The sequence below is a fragment of the Acinonyx jubatus genome, chromosome C2 (genome assembly GCF_027475565.1).
Source record: "Acinonyx jubatus isolate Ajub_Pintada_27869175 chromosome C2, VMU_Ajub_asm_v1.0, whole genome shotgun sequence".
NCBI classification, from domain to species: Eukaryota; Metazoa; Chordata; class Mammalia; order Carnivora; family Felidae; genus Acinonyx; species Acinonyx jubatus.
Window position 1 is genome coordinate 152,359,004 of NC_069384.1, and position 20,684 is coordinate 152,379,687.

At 40.3% G+C, this 20,684-nt stretch overlaps 1 long non-coding RNA gene across 1 annotated transcript; it reads left to right on the top strand.

The window, feature by feature from the left end:
* Positions 1–7,978: 7,978 nt before the first annotated feature.
* On the top strand, positions 7,979–14,762 carry LOC128315071 (uncharacterized). The gene is made up of 4 exons (XR_008297440.1): positions 7,979–8,227; positions 8,839–9,772; positions 11,212–11,255; positions 14,703–14,762. It is a non-coding gene; the product is annotated as an uncharacterized LOC128315071 (long non-coding RNA).
* The last annotated feature ends 5,922 nt before the right edge of the window (positions 14,763–20,684 follow it).

Sequence of the window (20,684 nt, forward strand, 5' to 3'; positions counted from 1 at the left end):
GCATAAGTAAATATGATCTCCCATGTGACAGTTATTCCAGAAAAAAAAGCTCAAGAGAGGAAACAAAACAAAACAACACAAAAGCAATGGAAGAATGTAACCTGTCCGGCATCCACAGGTCTACTAGGAGGGGGAAAATAGTGCTATGAGTCAGAAAGATGTATACACCTGCTAAGTGGTTTTTGAACCGGGCCAGAGAACATTTAGGTGAAAATAAAGAGAGAGGGCAGCAGAGTGGGATCACGGAAGGGAGGACTATCCAGGCAGACGAGGCTGGGTTCCTGGCGCTGATCCTAAAGCTGATGCAGGGGAAGATACAGCAGTCATAGGGGACCTCAAGCCTGTTCAATGGCTCAAAGTCTCATTTGCCTAAAAGCAGCGCACCTGATCCGTTCTTCATGTGCCTCGGGCACAATTTCATCCCTTCAGTAGCAGAAAGAGCCTATTTCGGGTCCAGATCCATGCCCTAGAGGGGAATCCATATAGACCCACTGATCTACTCGCAGCAACCTTGGGATACGGTGGGTGGGGCAGGGTCAGAAAGATTCTCTGGACTTCAAAGAAACAGTTCTGTAAAAATTCAGAAGTCTAGTGGATACCATCTCCTTGGCCTCTAAAAAGAAAAAAAAAATGGCTAAAGCAGGTTGCATTAATCCAAAGAAAGAACCTCTAAATTATTCCACCGACAGATAAAATTGGGTAGAGATTGATGGGACCACACAGGCAGCTCTCTAATGGGGTCAAATTCTAAAAGCCCGTGAATTAAAAATGAAACGGAACCTGACCCGAGGCCTGCGGACGGCGGCAGCAAGCGCAGAGGTTTTGTGAGCCGCATATCCAAAGCGTGTCGCGGCTGCTGTGCGTGACATGCTGGTGGCAAGGGACACGGCCTCTGCCGCGGTGTGGCCCGGGCCCATCATTCTCTGGGGTTGGTCCTGGGGTGGCACTGCAATAGGGCTCATCACTGATTGTTCTCGCTCCCGTTGTCATCTCGGGACCCGGTCTCTAGAAAGTGATTGCTCTGGAAGTCTGCTCCCTCAGAGGTCCTGCAAAACGTCCAGCAGTAAATTGTATTTACCAGCAACGGGCTGGTCTGCATAGGTAAGCCGCAAGCTCTGAGGCTATGGCTTTCCTTCCAGGTTCCTCCCTCCTTAGGTGGGCAAAACAGAGCATCGTGTACTGCCTGCTGTTAATTAGGAAGCTGAGAAAGTTGCCTTAGAAAAACGGATGCCTTCAAATGTTCTATGTCAATGCTTGTTTTCCGCCAAGCAGGTGCGATATGGCACTTGCAACACTGAATCACCTTTTTTTTGGTTTGTTTTTGGAGCTCTTTTCTTTCTCTCTTTAGTATTTGTAGATTCTCATTTATTTAGTTACATAGAGCTCATGCACAATTGTCCGTCAGTAAGAAGGTGGTGAAGTACGATTTTTAGCAAAGGACAAATTGTTGTGGGGCGCCTGGGTGGCTCAGTTAGGCCTCCGACTTCCGCTCGGGTCATGATCTCGCAGTTTGTGACTTCGAGCTCTGCCTCGGGCTCTGTGCTGATGGCTCAGTCTGGAGCCCACTTCAGATTCTGTGTCTTCCTCTCTCTCTGCCCCTCCCCTGCTCATGCTCTGTCTCTCTCTGTCTCTTAAAAATAAAACAAAAGCATTTAAAAAAATTCAAATGGCCAAGAGTTGACTTGTAGAAAAACTCTTTTTCATTATATTTTAATTCTTTTTTTAAAAAAACAATTTTTTTGATGTTTATTTTTCAAGGAGAGACAGAGCAGGAAGGGGGAGGGGCAGAGAGAGAGGGAGACACAGAATCTGAAGCAGGCTCCAGGCTCTGAGTTGTCAGCATAGAGCCGGATGCAGGGCTCAAACCCATAAACCGTGAGATCATGACCTGAGCTGAAGTAGGAGGTTCAACCAACTGAGCCACCCAGTCGCTTCTATTTTAATTCTTTAAAATCAAAAATCTGATATATGCAAAAGACATTTGAAATAAGTGTGAAATTGTAAAGCAATGCAATCAAACAGCTCTAAATCCATGAACCTAGACATTATTTAGAATGTTATCTAGAATATTTTAACATTCTTGAAACCTGCCCATGACCTCATCCAAAGTTCCAGTCCAGAGTTTCACTGCTTGATATAATTATTACCTTGGTTTTGTTCCTTCATGTCTCTTTTTAAATGGCTTGACTATATATATATATATATATATAGCAAATCAATATGTTGTTCAGATTTCTTTGGGGGGATTTTTATGAAGAAAAAAATATGCATATCCTGTTCATACTTTCTTGAACATGCTCTTTGAGCTCAACTTTTATTGCTAAGTTCGGCTATGTTTCATATACATAGAAAACATACATTTTCTCACACTGCTACGTAATATTCCATTGCATGATTGACCATTTTTCCATGATAAACATCTGCGTTGTTACTGGTTTTCAACTACTTTAGTCAATAATGCTTTGAATACACTGGTACATATGTCACTGTACTAGGAGTTTCTCAAGGTGCAGAAGTTTCTCAAAAATACATACCTCAAAATTGATGTGTCAGATCACAGAATATGTTCATGTTTACCTTTTGAGGACTTAAGTCTACTAGGTAGCCCAAAACAGAAATATATTTTAATACATGCTAAATGTATTTCTAATGATTATAAATAAATATTTATTTAAATATTTGAATCCCAATCCAGACATCACGCTGTAAAATTTTAAAACATTTTATTTTAAATGCTTAATACCATTAATGTTTCTATACAGACTCCTGGATTAAAACAAACAAAAATTCTGATTTTCGTTGAGGGTGTCAGGCTCCAGAGGTCAAAGCAAACTTATCAAAGTCAATTGTAAGAATCTTTTTCACCTTCTGCGAGGTATTTGTAAATCTGTCTTGCAGCCAAGAAGGGGGTGGTCATATTTCCTGTTATAAACAATAAGACATAATGGGAAACTTGCTGGGGGAACTTCTGAGAAAGCTTTTCCTTCTGGATCGACATAGAGAAGAAACAGTGCAAAGAGAAAAATTACCAAGCACATGAAAAGCTTCATTAATTTTGAAGAAACATACAACCCAAAATTGATTCCAGGAATCAAAGGTAAAGCAGTATGTTGCGTGACCCTTCAATTACCTGTTGACTTTGTATCTTGTTCCAGTATTTCTAAGTCTTAGATGTGCAACTTCAATGAAGTATGTGAGCCAATCCGTTAATAATGAAATGATGTCAAAATAATGCAAATTCTTTGTGTATCTTTATTAACAGAGTATATAATCCATAGCAACACTGCTTGAAATCCTTTCTTCTACTCTTCCTAAACAGCCACCCATTACTTTATCCCTCTCAGATCTTCCCCCAAATTTCTTTCCTCCCCCAATCTGTTTTTATTTATTTTTTCTCTACTACCTTATTTTCCTCTTCTCTTACTTCTGTGTCCCTAAGTATAAAGGCACTGGTATGACCTGGAAAGCCCTGTCCTAGAATATAAGGGAAGGAAACATTTTTACCTTTATTGAGACATGTTTTATGACCCAGAATATTGTTCTGTCTGGGTCCATCTTCCACGTGCACTTGGAAAGAATGTGTATTTTGGGGCGCAGGGTTTTATAAATGTCAGTAACGTCAAGTGCATTGATACTGTTGTTCAAGTTTTCCATATCCTTACTGACTTTTTGGTCTATGTGTTCTATGCGTTATTGAGAGTGGGGAGTTAGAATTTTGCTGTAATTGTGGATTTCTCGTATAGTTCAATAAGTTTTTTTTTTAATGTTTATTGTTGACAGAGAGATGGAGTGTGAGTGGGGGAGGAGCAGAGAGAGAGGGAAACACAGAATCCCAAGCAGGCTCCATCCAGGCTCTGAGCTGTCAGCACACAGCCCGATGCGGGGTTCAACCCCACGAACTGGGAGGTCATGCCCTGAGCCAAAGTTGGACGCTTAACGAACCAAGCCACCCAGGTGCCCCATAGAGTTCAATGAAGTTTAAAAAATTTTTTTTAATGTTTATTTATTTTTAAGAGAAAGAGAGAGCACAAGCAGGGAAGGGGCAGAGAGAGAGAGAGGCACAGAATCCAAAGCAGGCTCCAGGCTCCAAGCTGTCAGCCCAGAGCTCGATGCGGGGCTCGAACCCACAAACTGTGAGATCATGACCCGAGTCGAAGTCGGACGCTCAACCAACTGAGCCACCCAGGTGCCCTCAATGGTTTTTAATTCATGTATTATATAGTTGTTTTCAGGCATATATGTGTTTGGAATTCTTAAGTCGTCTTGATGAATTGACTCACTGTTAGAAAATAACGTTATTTTTCCCTTGTCTTTTTTTTTTCCTTTAGTTTGAATCTAATTGGTATGAACTTAATATAACCATTCCAGGTTTCTAAATCTAGTGTTCGCATGGCATACCTTTCTTTCCTCTTATTTTTAATCTTATTGGTGTGTTTCTATTTAATATGCGTGTTTCTTATAGCTAGTATACAATGACTTCTTGCTTTTTCATTCAGTCTTAAAATCTCCAGCTACTGAACCACTTACATTCCAGCTACTTAGACCACTTACATTCAATGTCGCTGTTGACACGGTTTTGTTTAAGTTTGTCACCTGGCTGCCTTTTTCTGTTTACCTTGTCTATTCTTTCTTTCTCTTCTCTATAGATTTTCTGCCTGTTAATTGAACCTTTTCATGATACAATTATCTGTTTTATGGACTTGTTACCGAAAACTCTCTCTCTCTTTTTTTTTACTTTTACTTCTAATGTTGCACTTTTATCAAGTATTTAAATATGGTGGTAACCAAAAAATAAAAAATTTAAAAAAGGGGGGGCACCTGGGTGGCTCAGTCAGTTGGGCGTCCGACTTCAGCTCAGGTCATCATCTCATGGTTCGTGGGTTCCAGCCCTGCATCGGGCTCTGTGCTGACAGCTCAGAGCTTGGAGGCTGCTTTGGATTCTGTGTCTCCCTCTCTCTCTGCCCCTCCCATGTTCATGCTCTGTCTCTCTCTGTCTCTCTTTCAAAAATGAATAAATGTTAAAGAAAAAAAAATTAAACTGACATGTGAAGATAAACACACACACGCAGTGTGAACAGGTAATAGCAGATTAAACATTAATGTGTATAAATATATATATGATTCTTTTTTCTGTTTTTTAAAAAATTACAGATACACTCAAACCCCATGTTTGTAGTCACATTAATTTCATACGTGAAATAAATGCGTAAATTCGTAAGCAGATAAATTGTAGAAAAAGAAAACGTAATGCAGAGCTTTAATTGAAGGAAAGACAAAATCAATGCCTTATGTAAAAATGTATAAAAATGACTAAAAATAAAAGGCATACAGAATAAAGCATATTTTTTTCTTGCTATTAAGCAAACTAGGTGTAGACCAACTCTCTCACCCAGTACAACTACAATCCCCATTACTATTTAACATTATTCTGGGGTTTTACCATTGTAATAAAATGAGCAAACTGGATACGGTAAGCTAAAATGCCTCCTCTACGGGGGTGCCTGGGTGGCTCAGTCAGTTAAGCGTCTGACTTCGGCTCAGGTCATGATCTCCCGGTTTGTGAGTTTGAGCCCTGCGTCGGGCTCTGTGCTGACAGCTTAGAGGCTGGAACCTGCTTTGGATTCTGTGTCTCCCTTTCTCTCTGCCCCCGCCCTGCTTATACTCTGTCTCTGTCTCTCAAAAAGTGAATAAACGCTAAAAATAAATAATAATCAAATAAAAAAATAAATAAAATGCCTACCCTACAAAGGAAAAGCTATGTCCTATAAATTTTGTCAATGTAAAACCTGTACATGCTACCTTATTTGGAAAAGCAGGAGTGCAGATGTGGTTAAGAATCTTAAAATGAAGAGATCATTCTAGATCATGTGAGTGAGTTCTAAATCTAATGACAGGGTCCATGTAAGAGAAAGGCACAAGGAGATTACGCAGACAGAGGAGGAGAAGGCAGTGTAAAGAAAGAGGAAGAGGTTGGAGTGTTGCAGCCACAAAGAAGCCACCAGAAGCTGTAAGAAGTAAGGAACTGATTCTCCCCCTGGTGTCTAGGAGGGAGCAAGGGCAGCTGACACCTTGATTTCAGCCCATTGATACTGACCTCTAGCCTCCAGAACTGTGAAAGAATTTCAGTTTTTTTATGTCACCACGTTTGTAATAATTGGTTACACTAGCCGTAGGACACTAACGCTCTAGAAAATAGTGTAAATATTAGAAAGAAGAAGACCGAAATTAAAATTATTTGCAAATGATTTTATATAGATATCCTCCAATGCAACTAAAAAAAAAAAAAGCCAGTTCACTAAGTTCATTTGCAAATAAAAAAGACGAAATTAAATGACTTCACATAAAGGTCATTACTGATTAAACTAATATAATCAAAAAAGAAACACAAAGATTTGACGACAGCAGCACTAAAAACGTATCAACTACAACAACCAACATAACACCTTCGGATCAAACTCAATACATACTGAAGATTTATGATTAAAACTACAAACTTTTTTAGGAACACTAAAAAGGTCTTAAATGACAATGCTTTCTAAGTCAGTCCATATATGTGAAATTCTAGTTAATATCTCACCTGGATTCCTTTGATTGAAAAAAGAGGATTCTAAATTTTTATCTGGAGGAAAAATGTTTAAGATTTACCATGGCAATTTAATGAGTGAAATATGTCAACAAAATACATTTTCATATGAGGAGGTAGACTGTGGCAAATTCATTGTTGGGGGCGGGGGTAACTCCCTGGTTCCTTCAGGAGGACTTGATTGGCACGTTTGAGTAATTCCATGGCTGTTTCGTGAAACACATGACTCCGGTCTAAGCAGGAACTCAGCCAAACACCCTTGAGAAGGAGGGGTTGTTTAGCATGAGGACTTTGTTCCAGGGAGCACAGTGGGGGAGGGGGTCTTGTGGCTAAGCCACTTGAGGCAGTCCCGGTTTTACTAGATGTCAAGAAATCATGTCATATTGTGCTATGATTTTAGACCTTTCGCCACGCCACCACAAGAATATGGTGCGAATGTTGCCTAACTTCTTCTTTAAGGGCCAGAGAGTAAAGATTTTACGCTTTGGGGGCAATATGGTCTGGGTCATAGCTACTCAGTTCTGTTGTAGCATAAAAGTAGCCCTAGACAATGTGTAAACAAAAGAGCATGATTGTTTTCAATAAAACTTTATTTGAAAAAAAAAACAGATAGCAGCCTGGGTTTGGCTTGCGGAACACCCTTCATATGATGGATGATAAATTATTGGAAATTATTGGGGAAATTGATTATATAATCAATTTTGTTGGGAGAGCTTTCGAAAATATATGCTAAATGTTGTGCTAAAATAAAATTCCAGCCTGATTAAATATTTAAATGTACATAAAGAAAGCGCAAGTATTTATATATGTGTGTGTGTGTGTGTGTGTGTGTGTGTGTATGAAAGTACAGAACTGTTGTTATTCACGTTATGCCAGGCTGTGTTTTGGTGGGAGGCAAAAAATTCTCTGAGAGCCTTCTGGTTTTTTCTAACAAATGGTTGTTAGTTAGTTAGTTTGTTTGTTTGTTTTTGCTTTTGCTACATGAATAATATGGGTTTGGGGGTCTCTTTTCCCCCTGGTCAAAAGTGGAGGCTCTATCATCTTACTGGGCTGCTCATTCAACTTAGTCACAGTAACTAGGGACAGTTAAAGGCTGTCACGTCAGTTCTGAAATGGCACAGATATGACACACAGCTCTGCTCACCGGCCTTGTCCAGAACTAGACACGTGGGCTAAGGGGGGCCTACAAAGGGGACTGGGAAATTGTTGGAGAATAAGTACCCAGGAAAGAAGTATATCCAAAGGGTAATTTATTCACATTTACATGTAGGTATGAAGGATGTCTGGTCTGGGTCTTGTGCTTTCAAGAGCCCAGGATTTCATGAGAACACACACACGCGCGCACACACACACACACACACACACACACACACACACACATTGAAGAATATAATGGGCCCCAGCATCATTGAAAATGAAGGACTTTGCACTTTAGAAACATGACTCATAACTCTTAACTCTCATGACTAACACCATTTCAGGTCTCAGGTCTCAGGGGGAAAACCCTTCTCTGGGACTTCTGCCCTCCAACCCAGAAACAGAAGGCAACTGTGTTCAACCACCATGAAAAGGTTTGCATTGCTGAATATGAAGGAGGATGCTATGTCAGAATGCAGGTGGAATTTGAGCAATGCAAGGACTTAGGTAAGAAAAAAGATAAATTAATTACCATGTCACAACTTTCCTCTGGGTGTGAATTTAATGTGTGCATGTACACACATATATATACGTTGATGTTTATATTTATACATTTATATATATTATATTTTGCTGGTACTTAATCCCTCCCAGGGTATTTACTCATGTATCATCACACTATTTGAACATTTGTACCTAGTGGCTCTGGAACATGTGGCAATATTAAGCAAATTCTATTATTAAATTTATATATTCAGGATTGCCAGATAAAATATAGGACAGCCAGCAACATTTGAGTCTTAAATTTAAGAAGTGGATTACTTTTTTAGAAGAAGTACATCTTATGCAATATTTGGGTCACACTTATACTGAAAACTATTGTTGTTTATCTGAAATCCAAATTTAATGGAGTGTTATACTTTTATTTGATAAAGGTGGCGATATGCCTCAAGGACAATACTGATTGTTCACACTGGAAAATAGATGGATATTAAAGGCTAGAATTGTGCATAGTTTTATGTCAAAAAACATCGTGGGTGGGATTTACAAAGAATTTGCAATATAAATGCAAATTAATTTCATCAAGTTTTTTTAAACATTTATTTATTTTGAGACAGAGAGCGCGTGCGCGAGTGGAGGAGGGGCAGAGACTGAGAGAGAATCCCAAACAGGCTCCCGGCCATCAGTATGGAGCCCGACGTGAGGCTCGAACCTGCGAACCAGGAGATCATAACCTGACCCAAACCAGGAGTCAAATGCTCAACTGACTGAGCCACCAAGGCACCCCTACATTAAGTTTTCGTACAAATTTGTGATTTTATTTTTTACTTCTAATAAAAAATGATGAATACCTAAGAAGAAAAATAACATTCCAGAAACTATATACTCTGCTGTATGATAGTTTACATTTGTTTCATATTCAAATTGCACTTTGAATATGTTTCCACTTTATATTTTAATCTTTTATATCCCTATTGTCAGTTGAGCACAAACTAGGAGACAAACTTTGAACAACAACATAATTCTTGATTTTACCCGAAGGGAAGGCGAGAAAAGCAAATTTTATACAATCCATTGATTTGTACAGTTTAGGTATCTTCATATTTGCCATTTAAACACTGCTGAGCCATCACTAGAACACCTAGACATGAACAGAAATTATTAAATTCAGTGATCGTTGATATTTTTGACTTTCAGTCATATAAGTATATAAATACCACAACTTTTCATACTAATGATCATCACATATCCTTTTGTTGCCTGCTTCCCACACATGAAACAAACACTTACTCATTTGTCTTGGGAGAAAAATCTCAAATAGCAACTAAGGAACACATTTGTTTCAAAGCCCGGGGTCTCTCAGTGATATGTAATAATTACTCTATCAGATTCAGACGGAGCTCCGTACAATATTCCAGAAATTCATGAGTTTAAAGGAGTTGCCTGCTGCCACCTCCCACCCCACCCTGATGTGCAGATTGGACGAGGAGAGGAAAACCACAGTAAACATTCCCATTTGGAAAGTGGAAAAAGGAGAGATACCAGTCCCTGGTTTGTAGAAATTCTGAAATCTTTCTGGGCAGACATTTTTAAAGGCTTTCACTCTCTGGGTGCAGAGAATTCGTCTTGATTCTGCTCTTGGGGAAAGGCAACCTTGTCTTCGCTCTTGAAGGTGGTGCCCTCTGGGAGGTTCTTTTTCCATTATCTTCCTTGACCCTTCTGGAAGGTCATGCAGCTTTCTTGTACCTCCTGCCTGCGAAAATTTGAGACCCAAAGGCCATTTTAAGTCTCAAGCTCTTGGTGGTTTCTTCGGTAGTAACTATCTTTCAAAACTTCGTCGGTTTCTTATATTTTGATTTCCGTAAATTCCACGTGCTAACAACTCTACTCACAGTATTTACCTAAACTGAGTTTTTTCCTATTCCTCCTCCCTGCTCCCACAACTCTATTTTCTTCTTCCTCTTCTGTCTCCTCCTCCTTTCCTTCTCTTTCTCTTTCTTCTTCTTCTCCTCCTTCTCCTCTCTCTCTCCTGCTTCCAACAGACTATCTACAATAGGTGTGAAGGCTACACCCTTTGCCCAATCTTTGCCCTGAGGCATATTAATCCACTGAAAAAAAAATTAACAGTCAGTATATAAGCTACACTTTGTTTTGATTTTGGCTTGCACCATTTTAATCAAAGGATCAACTTTACTGGGTTCTTTTCCATTCAAAATCTATTAACTTGACTCTGGAAGCCGTCTGCTTTTTCAACATTAGAATCTCTGCTTTCTTTCATTTCTACTCACCACCTGCTATCTGATCGTCAAACCAAAGTCTCCTCCGCTAGGCTTTTCATTACAGGAGTTTCTCTTTTCTGTTATAAATTTATCACGAGTCATGGCAACATCACACTACGCTTTAGGTTCTTGTGTCTAAGGAGTATTAGGTAATATGATTTAACCTTACCTCCTACTTACGATGTGAATTGTAGAGGTCAGGGTTGGAATCCACATCTCCTCATTCGTCGGCCCGTGTTCTTTCAGTTTTACTCTAGAGCTGCCTTGGAAACTGTGGTTCTCCTTCCTGACTACGTTAGTCAGGTGTGATGTTGTATTTGTTCTCCAATCAAAGTGTTATTTTGAATAATGGAATGTCATAGTCTTCAAACTTCCCTTTACAGGATGAAGTAGATGTCTTTCCCTTCCTCTGCGGCCCCAGGCAGAGTTACTGCCTCCCCCTTCCAAGTTCCCAGAGCACTTCATACAGGGCCTGTTCCAGTGAAAAACATACCTTTTGTTTTTACTTTGGATTGTAAGCTCCTTGAGGGAAGATCCTCTACCTTCTTTCTTTTTATCAGCACTTAAAATAGTAAGCAAGTATACATGTAGAAAAAACGGAGGGGGCGGAAACAGTCTAAAAATTTCTAGGAAGCACCAGATGGGAGATAAAGTGTTATAACTGGGACTTCTGGGTACCACATTTTAATTCTCTTCCTTCTTATCCTTTAGTGTCTCCAAAGGATCCCCCCTCCCCCTCCTCCAAAAGATCTTAGGTGAATTACATCAATCCCTGCTAAGGATCTGGTTAGTAATTTTTAGATAACTAGTAAACCATTTATCATTTTACCTATTATAAAGAATTCAAGATTAAATAACCTTTCTAATGTGTGTGTACCCCTTAGAATAATATATAGGTAGGTAGGTAGAGACAGAAACTTTTTAGAGGGACTTATGGGCATTATGATTTTTAAGAGGACTTTACAAGATTATGGTAAGGCTAATTTTAATTACAATAATAAATTACTGAATATAGACTAAGAAGTAATAGCAAAACAAAATGATCTGTTATATCTTAGATAAAATTTTGTACACTTTAAGAGATGGAATTTCCTAAATATCTTCGTAAGTATATAAAAATATTATGTACAACATTAAAAGGTTGAGATTAAAGCATTTTATTCGCCCATGTGTCAATTGTGAGCAGTATTGCTAGACTCTATGTTAAGAAAGAAGAAATAGGAATTTTTGTACTGCTGCCCATCTGTACATCTCCCCAGTTTTTGTTATTCAGCAAACATAAAAAATTGACCCTCAGGAGCGCCTGGGTGGCTCGGTCGGTTAAGCATCCGACTTTGGCTCAGGTCATGATCTCACGGTCCGTGAGTTCGAGCCCCGCGTCGGGCTCTGTGCTGACAGCTCGGAGCCTGGAGCCTGCTTCAGATTCTGTGTCTCCCTCTCTCTCTGCTCCTCCCCTGTTCATGCTCTGTCTCTCTCTGTCTTAAAAAGAAATAAAAAATTTAAAAAAAAATTAAAAAAAAATTGACCGTCAAATACAAATGACACAAATCAATGGTCTTACCCTATATTAAAGCTTTACTAATTATTTAAGTATGTAAGAATTAACATGTCCTAGCATGCCAAGAGAAGTCCCAGAGACCTTGCATGGTTCCTCAGTTTTCTTCTTTTAAGGGATAAAAGGCCTTTTATATTTAAGTCCTCTCATTGAAATTTTCCGGAGCCTTACACAGTGGAAAACGTGTTAGTCATGAAATATTTCCATTTGATATTCCAGGTAGTCATATTGCTTATATTTTTTAGAAATCATGCTTCATAAATTCATTTATATTAGTCTTGTCCATCATAAGCAATTCTAACCCAGGGATATTCTGGTAATTCCAGAGATAAGAACTCTTTCCTCTAGCAAACACCATTAGTCTATTTACCAAGGCGTTTAGTTACCAATATGTTTAAAAGAAGATTAGACAAAGTTAACAGCCTTTTCCTTCCCCGACAACATCCTCCCAATAATCATGGGTCAGCTGTTTTAACTTATTTCTTCTCAATACATTCTTCATTTCTATGGTCAAAGTATACATTATGTACATTCTGTCTTATAACTATAATTGGTTAATGTTATTCCATTTAACACAGTTTTTTTTAATGCAGAATTATTTATTTTGATTCATTTCTTGGTTGTCTGGATTTTATCAAATAATCATTTAAAGAAATTCTCATAGATGCTTTTTACCTTGAAATCTCAAGGTTTCAAATTTAACAGTGTTGGCCAATTACCTTGAATAATAGCTTGACAGATAGAGTATTAATTCAATGTTTCCCTCCAAAACTAGTAGACATTGGTCAACTTTCTTTCTTATCTTGACTGATAATGTTTTAAGCTGGGAGGACAAATAGGTTTTAACTGAAGGGCAAACTATAATCAGTCGGTAGCAACTGACTCCAGCAGTATATTCCAAGGTAGCATCTGGACTCCGCAGGGAGGAAGACCTTGGTCAATTAGCCAAGTCTGGCAAAGGCCCAGGAGCGAAGAGAGATGGCATAAATACCTTGTGATTGCCAGGCCAGCTGGAAGTGTCACCTTTTCCACAGCTGATGGCATTTCATTAGAACATTTTTTGAAAATAAAAATCTATTTGGAAACAGAGGAACCCAGTTCTAATGATAGAATTTTGAAAATGCGAAGATAGATTTCCCAATATCTTCAAAAACATAGAGCTGAAATGGGAGAATTCAAAGGAGAAACTGACAAATCTAAAAGAAGAGGAAAATAGCAAAGATATCAGGGTTAAATGACACAAGAAGTATGATCAAATAGCTCTCTAGAGTATTTCATACCTTCCAAAGAAAAAACATGCATTCTTCACAAACATGTGAAACATTGTAAATACAGATTATGTGCTAGGCAAGAATGAATTGCCTCTCATAAAAAAAACAAAAAAACAACAGACAACACATTTTTCTAACCCTGATAAAATGAAATTAGAAAGCAATGATATATTCATGGCTAATGCCCTCCAAAATATGTTGGGAATTTAAATTTCATACTTTTGAATAATAAACTGGTTAAAAATACAATAACAGAATATAAAAACTATGTAAAGTAAATGACCTTATATTTAAGCCAGTGGGAAGTAGCCAAAGCTGTTCTCAGAGGGTATTTCATAGCCCTTATATGATATGGATAGATAGAATAATTGAATAGTGCTTATGTAAATATTCAACTGAAAAAGGTAGAAAGACAAGTGCAGTTAAGCCAAAATTTAAAATAATATAAAAAGATAAGATGAAGTTACTGTAATTTTATTATAACTAAAACAGTTTTTTTTCAAAACAGTTTATTCTTTGAAAATCAGATAACTTTCTAAGGAAATAAGGAAGAATATAAAAATAAACACTCATAGGAAGTAAACAGGTAACAGTGCTACAAATAGGAGGTTCCTTTCGTTGAATTCTAAAATGAGCTACGAACAACAAATAATTTTTAAAAGTTAAAAAAAAATGGATATCTTAAAGTATGAGGAAAAAAGAAAAAAGACACAAAAAGTTATTTCAAAATCCCCAAGCTCAAAAAGCAAGTACATTGTTCATTAATAGAAAAGAATCTCTAGCCAAACAATCTCTATTCCTACAGGGAAATCTATCAGGTGAGAAGGATGGTTAGCATGAGAACCTTTAAAGGACTAACATGTTTGCTTTTTAAAGAATTATTACCGTGTATTGATGTATTACTCATTTAATTTAAAGTGGATAAAAATGTAATTTAAAAATAAGTAAGCAACAGACTCTTAAATATAGAGAAGACACTGATGGTTATCAGAGGGGAGGGGCGTGGGGTGACATAGATGATGGGGATTAAAGAGGGCACTTGTGATGAGCACAAGGTGATGTATGGAATTGTTGACTCACTATATCGTATACCGGAAACTAATATAACATGTAATATAATATGTCGACCAATTGGAATAAAAACTTATAAAAACTTAAAATATAAAAACAAATAAGCAATTAGCAAAATGAAGCCAGTCTCTAGCTTCTGACTACTCCTTCTCAGCTCCACTCTCATATGAGTTCAGGTCCTGCTTGCTTTCATTTGGACTCAGGAGTCAGGCTCCTTAAATCAAGATACAAGCCTATTCTCTGCATATCCTCTCTATGACTCTTTCTCCTTCTTCTCTGATGCCTTTGATGTTCATTTTAAACAGGTTTCTTCTACATCAGAGCACATACGTGAAGGAAGTTCAGCTCGACACTGTTACTCACACACTCTCTTTTGCCTGGTGAGCACCCTAGGGATAAACCTGCATGAGGGATGGTATCTCCACAGGGTGGGGTAGAGATGCTAACTGAAATTCTGCCCTCTGAATAACCCTGTTCAGTGCTGATGTTAATGTGTGCCCATCTTCTTTTCTTCAATCGCTCAGCTTTAGATTCAGTAATGTTTTCCGAGTTTCCTTTATGTGCTCAGAACTGTGTTCCGTGCTCGATAGGCTGGTCTTCACAGAAATGTCTCAGGTAACTAACAAACTGTCTCCCTTGGGTTCCTCAGGGAGCAGGTTCTGAGTCAGAGTATCGTCTGCAGAATATTTATTAAAAAGAACACTTGGCGATCCATTCCTGGGGGTGGGGGATGGAAAGGACAAGGGATTGGAGGAAGGAGTCCCGTCCGCCATGCAGTCCTGCTGACTGCCTCAGCCAGCCTTCACACGTACACACTCATGAGGGGCCCCAGAGCTATGACAGCCCACCGGAGCTGCTCCTGCTGAGTGGAAGGCCCACACTTTTACACATCCACAGCTATCAGTCAGCAAGCAGGGACTATCTGAGGAAGGGCCATGACCTTGTACGAGGTCATTCTTGACGACTGAAGTGATCTCTGAAGGGCTGAGAAGATAGCCCACTAGTAGCCTTCCCAGCAACTGGGGAAACTAACCTTTTTCGAAGGGAACTCCGCATACCATATCTACATGTGCACTATATATGCCCTACCATATACATCTAAGTGGCTGTAGCAGAAATTACAACCCAAGTTTCCGACTCCAGGCTTGAGAGACTTTCCATTACATCCCAGCTGTCTCCGTGGCCTTTTCACTATAGAACATTCCTCCGCAGGGGTACGGATTTTTCCAGGTGAGTCCGGTGAGAGGAAGCTTGGTGCAAATGAAATTAAAGAGAGAAGGTTCATTGTTTGATTCATTTTTTTCAGAGGTGGGGGTCAAGCAGAGGGAGAGGGAGAGAGACAATCTGAAGCAGGCTCCTCACCCAGCAAGGAGCCAGTTGGTGGGCTGGATGTTACGACCATGAGATAATGACCAGCGCTGAAATCAAGAGTCCAATGCTTTACCAACAGAGCCACCCAGGCGCTCCAAGAGAGAAGTGTTTAATTCTTAGCTCTTCCGTGGTTGGCTGTGACTTTGAGCATAGCAATCCTAGGAGTGAGCATCCATTGAACTTTTATTACACACCAGTGACTGTGCTGCATGTATTCGTCTATCTGACCCTTTGTTGCCTTGATTGTAGGCAACGATACCTGCTGAGCAGCTTTGCAATGTGGATTAAACGCGCGAACATTATCTAAATCTCTTTCTGTCGAACGGGCTTGACACGCACGTTAGTTCGTCTCTCTTCCTTATAGGGCGTGAATGATCTAGATCCCCCCATGTATGGATTGCTCTACTAGCCTTGACTTGCGATAACACTTACGATGATAGTTACTATGCCTCCCGTTTTTTGAGAGTTTACTATTTTCCAACCAGTATGCTAAGCCTTTTACATACGTAGACTCGCTGAGTCCTCACGATACCCTTCTCTGGCAGGGACTTGATCCCATGAGTCTGTCTTGCCGGGAAAAGAAACCCCAGAGGAGAACATTTCTCTTCCCAAACCACCACCGTCATTCATCATTCACTCTCTGTGAACAGAAACACGCACACAACACAGTCTTAATTCTCTTTCTTGAACTGCCTTCTTTTCGGCTTCTCTGTGCCTCCACCTGTAGACAGACTTAAGTTTTTTTCTTTTGTTTTATATCCTGAATTATGTCATGCTCAAAAATTACAGTCTCGGAGAGAAAGAAAAGCATCCTCCCCTTTGCAAAGCTCAGCACGAGTGGGAATCCTGCCATTGAACAGTCTGCCCGTGTTCAATTTTAGCATCATATAATTTCCTGCATAATTGTTTAAATGTCCTCGCTCTCATCCCTGTCGCTCTCCCCACACTTTGCCATTTTTTTTTTTAAAGCAAGCATCCAAACTGCATGTCTGGTTCGACAGGGAGTTTCACAGAGGACAAATGCAGGCTGCATCACACGCCTCGAGTTACAGCAACCCCCTAAGAACACAGTCGTGCAGCCGAGAGAGAAGTCCGCCAGCCCACCGCTGCCTTCGGTGACCTCTTTTCTCTCTCTCTTCTCTGCCAGCCGCTTGGAGGCCGGGCATGTGAAAATTCCTCATGTGTTCGCGTCGTTCGATTCCCAAATACCACATAACCAAAAATATTAAAATAAAACTGCTCATAACATTTTCCTGAATGCCATCTGGGCCCCACTGGAATCCGAAACTATCTGTCAAACTCAAGATAACCACGTTTCCCCCTCCTTTGTATGTGTTAATGTTTGTCATAATGGATTTCACTTTAATGCCCCAATTACATTTATGACATTCTTTCAACCGAGTGGCACTAATGACTTTCATTATTATTTATGCTCCTCCTTAATTATAAGACTCTCACCTCTCTCATTACGCACTCCTTCATAACCCCCTCACTTGCGTACATGCTCTCTGGTATGAGGCTAATGTGCCTTGGCTTCCAATTTCAGAAAACACAATGATTAATTACTCTTGTTAAATCGCCTACCCTAGGGTGATCAGATTGGCAAGATGAGAAGGGCCAGATTGCTACTCCAGAAGGATTTCCCAGGACACCTGTCAGAAAGGGGGAAAAAAAAAGGGAGGAGCCCCCCACCCCCCAAACAAATAAATGCATGGCATCCATGCTCGTCTTAGTGTTGGACGAATCGTAAGAAGATGCGAGTTCAGATTAAAATAAAATACCAAAGCTTTGGTACAAACGCCATGCGTTGCCGATGATGGTAGTAAGACTCCGTGAAATCGCTAGCAACCAAGCGAACTGTCACGTAACGCACCGCTCCATCCATCAATTCAAACGGTCTCCGGAAGGAGTTCACCTGCCCTGGCAGATTGCAAACATTGTACCCATTCTTTCAGCTCCTCCTTCAGGGAAAGGGATTTCTTTTATGCCCTGTAAATCCAGGCTGGGCTTCTGATTTGATATAGTCCAGAGAACGTGGCAGAAGCAACGCTGGGTTTGTTCCTGGCCTGCGTCTCAAGAGGCCTTACGGCCTTTCCCCCGCATTCTTGGTCCCTCCACCATTCCCACGGGGACAGACCCAGCCTCTCCAGATGGATCAAGGCCCATTGTTCCAGACAGCCCCAGTTGACTCAGGACTGCGAGGTGGCTGTATGAGCAAGCCCGGCCAAGAACAGCCACGTGTGTAATGAGCCGCCCAGCTGAGCCCTGCCCGAACCGCCCATCTGCGAAACTCTGACCTCGGGAAGCGATTGTTGTTACCAGTGTTTTAGAGGGGTTCATTACACACTGCAGGCTGACTGGTGTACTTGTAAAAAGAGAGGCATATGGGCCTGAAATCTATGATGAAGGTTGAGGAGGAGATGAATCATTTTACGGTGAGTACCGAAAAAAACAAAACAAAGCAAACGAACTCCGCAGATCTGAGAAGGAGCTAGTGTTATCTTTCCTGCTCTGCAAAACCAAGGCCCAGAGGTGGCCTGCCATCAGGCCGCTGGAATAATTTGCTGAAGACCTCGGACGGGAAAGCAAGATTCTGGAGGCTGGGTGGCTCAGTGAGTTGAGCATCCAATTCTTGATTCCAGCTCAGGTCGTGGTCTCACGGTGGTGACATCGAGCCCCGAGTTGGGCTCTGAGCTGAGTATGAAGCTCGTTTAAGAGTCTCTCTGTCTCTCTCTCTGCCCCTCTGCTGCTCGTATACAGGTGTGCACATGCTCTTATTCTTGAAAAGAAAAGAAAAGAAAAGAAAAGAAAAGAAAAGAAAAGAAAAAAAAAGGAAAAGAAAAGAAAAGAAGAGAAAAGAAAAGAAAAGAAAAAAGAAAAAAGCAAGTTTCAAACCAAAGGCTCTTCGGCTCCAAAGATGATACGGGTTCAAACACCACACTTGCTGGTGCACGGATCCTGGCCACGTCATGGTAGGAGGCCACGTATCCTGTCTTCCCTATACCTTCCCTACGGCTCGGGCCAGGGCTGGCAAGAAGAGGTAGCTGGGGGCCGGGGATGCAGGAAGGATTGCATGGCCTCCTGGTTCTGCCCTCCCCAGGGGACGGGCTTGGCCCTTTTGTATCTCTTTTACAAACTGATGGATTGAAAAGAGTTAGAGGCAGTTACTTAAACCACAGCCATCGGCACATCCAGGCACAGCCGTAAATTTGCTCAAACGCTGCATTTCAGTGTATAAAGTGCTTTTGCTCAGAAGTATGAGTTATGGTGAAAGAGTGAATGTCTGCTTAGAGGACCGAGCATTTCTTAGGACAGCCCCTAAGACCGCCGTTTATTAGTATGCTGGCCATTTGCTGCTCCTTCGTGGCAGAAAATTTTCCATCTGAAATCACAGTGTCTTAAAAATCAAGCTGGTCTCACGGAGACACTTGCTGAGAAACGAAAAGGGCCGAATCCTTTATTTTTAAACTATTGTGTGCCTAAGTTTGATTTAAAATACACACAAGTTGAAAAATGATAGTTTATTTACAGTGCCCCCAATCTATATTCTAATTTGGATTAAGTGTCCTTCTAAGGCCGTTATGTTTTGATTCATTCTTACTTATTTCAAATTTCGTATACCTATGACTCTGAGGGAAACTTTATTTTGTATATTATTTAATAATTTCTTCAGAATCTTTACCCATTTCGGGGCGCCTGGCTGGCTCAGTCGGTGGAGCATCTGACTCTCAATCTTGGCTCAGGTCACGATCTCACAGTTTCTTGAGTTCGAGCCCCACATCGGCCTCTGCCCTGACGGTGCAGAGACTGCCTGGGATTCTCTCTCTCTGCCTCTCCCCTGCGCGTGCTGTGCCTTTCTCTCTCAAAAGAAACAAACATTAAAAAAACTAAAAAAAAAAATCTTTACTCACTTAAAAAAATACCCAACAATATTACTCCCGTTTTTGGTGTTTTACACAAGGCTTAGCCCCGATGGGGCTACCTACCAATGGGCCCCTGAGCCCCTGAGTAAAAATATAAACTCTTTGATTTCCGAGATATCTTTCAAATCTATACAACTCATTATTTTATTGAAAAAGGCATCTGTGCTTTACCCATGTTATAAGAATTTGGATTCATAGGCTATAAACATAAAAGTAGAATACATTTGTATACGGAGGCTTTTCAAAAGATTTACCGGTCTTAATTTTGGAGACCAAAGTCTTCCTTTTATCTAGGTTTTTATCTTAATACCAGTTAGTTAACATACAATGTTATATTCGTTTCAAGTGTACAAAATAATTATTCAACACACCCCGGGCTTGTCGTGACAAGTGTACCCCTTAATGCCCATCACCTATTTCACCCATCCCCCCACCCACCGCCCCTCTGGTAACTATCAGTTTCTTCTCTGTCATGAACGTCTGTTTCTAGCTTTCCTTCTCTCTCCCTCTCTCCTATTTTTTTCCCTTCGCTTGTATGTTTTGTTTCTTAAATTCCGTATATGAGTAAAGTCATATGGTAATTGTCTTTCTCCGACTGACTTATTTCGCTTAGCATTATACTCTCTAGCTCCATCCACATCACTGCAAATGGCAAGATTTCATTCCTTTTTATGGCTGAATAATATTCCATTGTAAATATATATACCATGAATTCTTTATCCATTCATCAATCTATGGGCACTGGGACAGTTTCCATACCATGGCTGTTGTAAATGATGCTGTTAGAAACAGGGGTGCGTGTATCCCTTTGAATTTATGTTTTTGTATCCGTTAGGTAAAAACCCAGTAGTTCAATTGCTGGATCGAAGGCAGTCCTATCTGCAACTTTTTGAGGAACCTACCAACTGTTTTCCTCAGTGGCTGCGCCAATTTGCATTCCCACCAACGGTGTAGGCGGGTTCCTTTTTCTCCACATCCTTGCCAACACCTGTT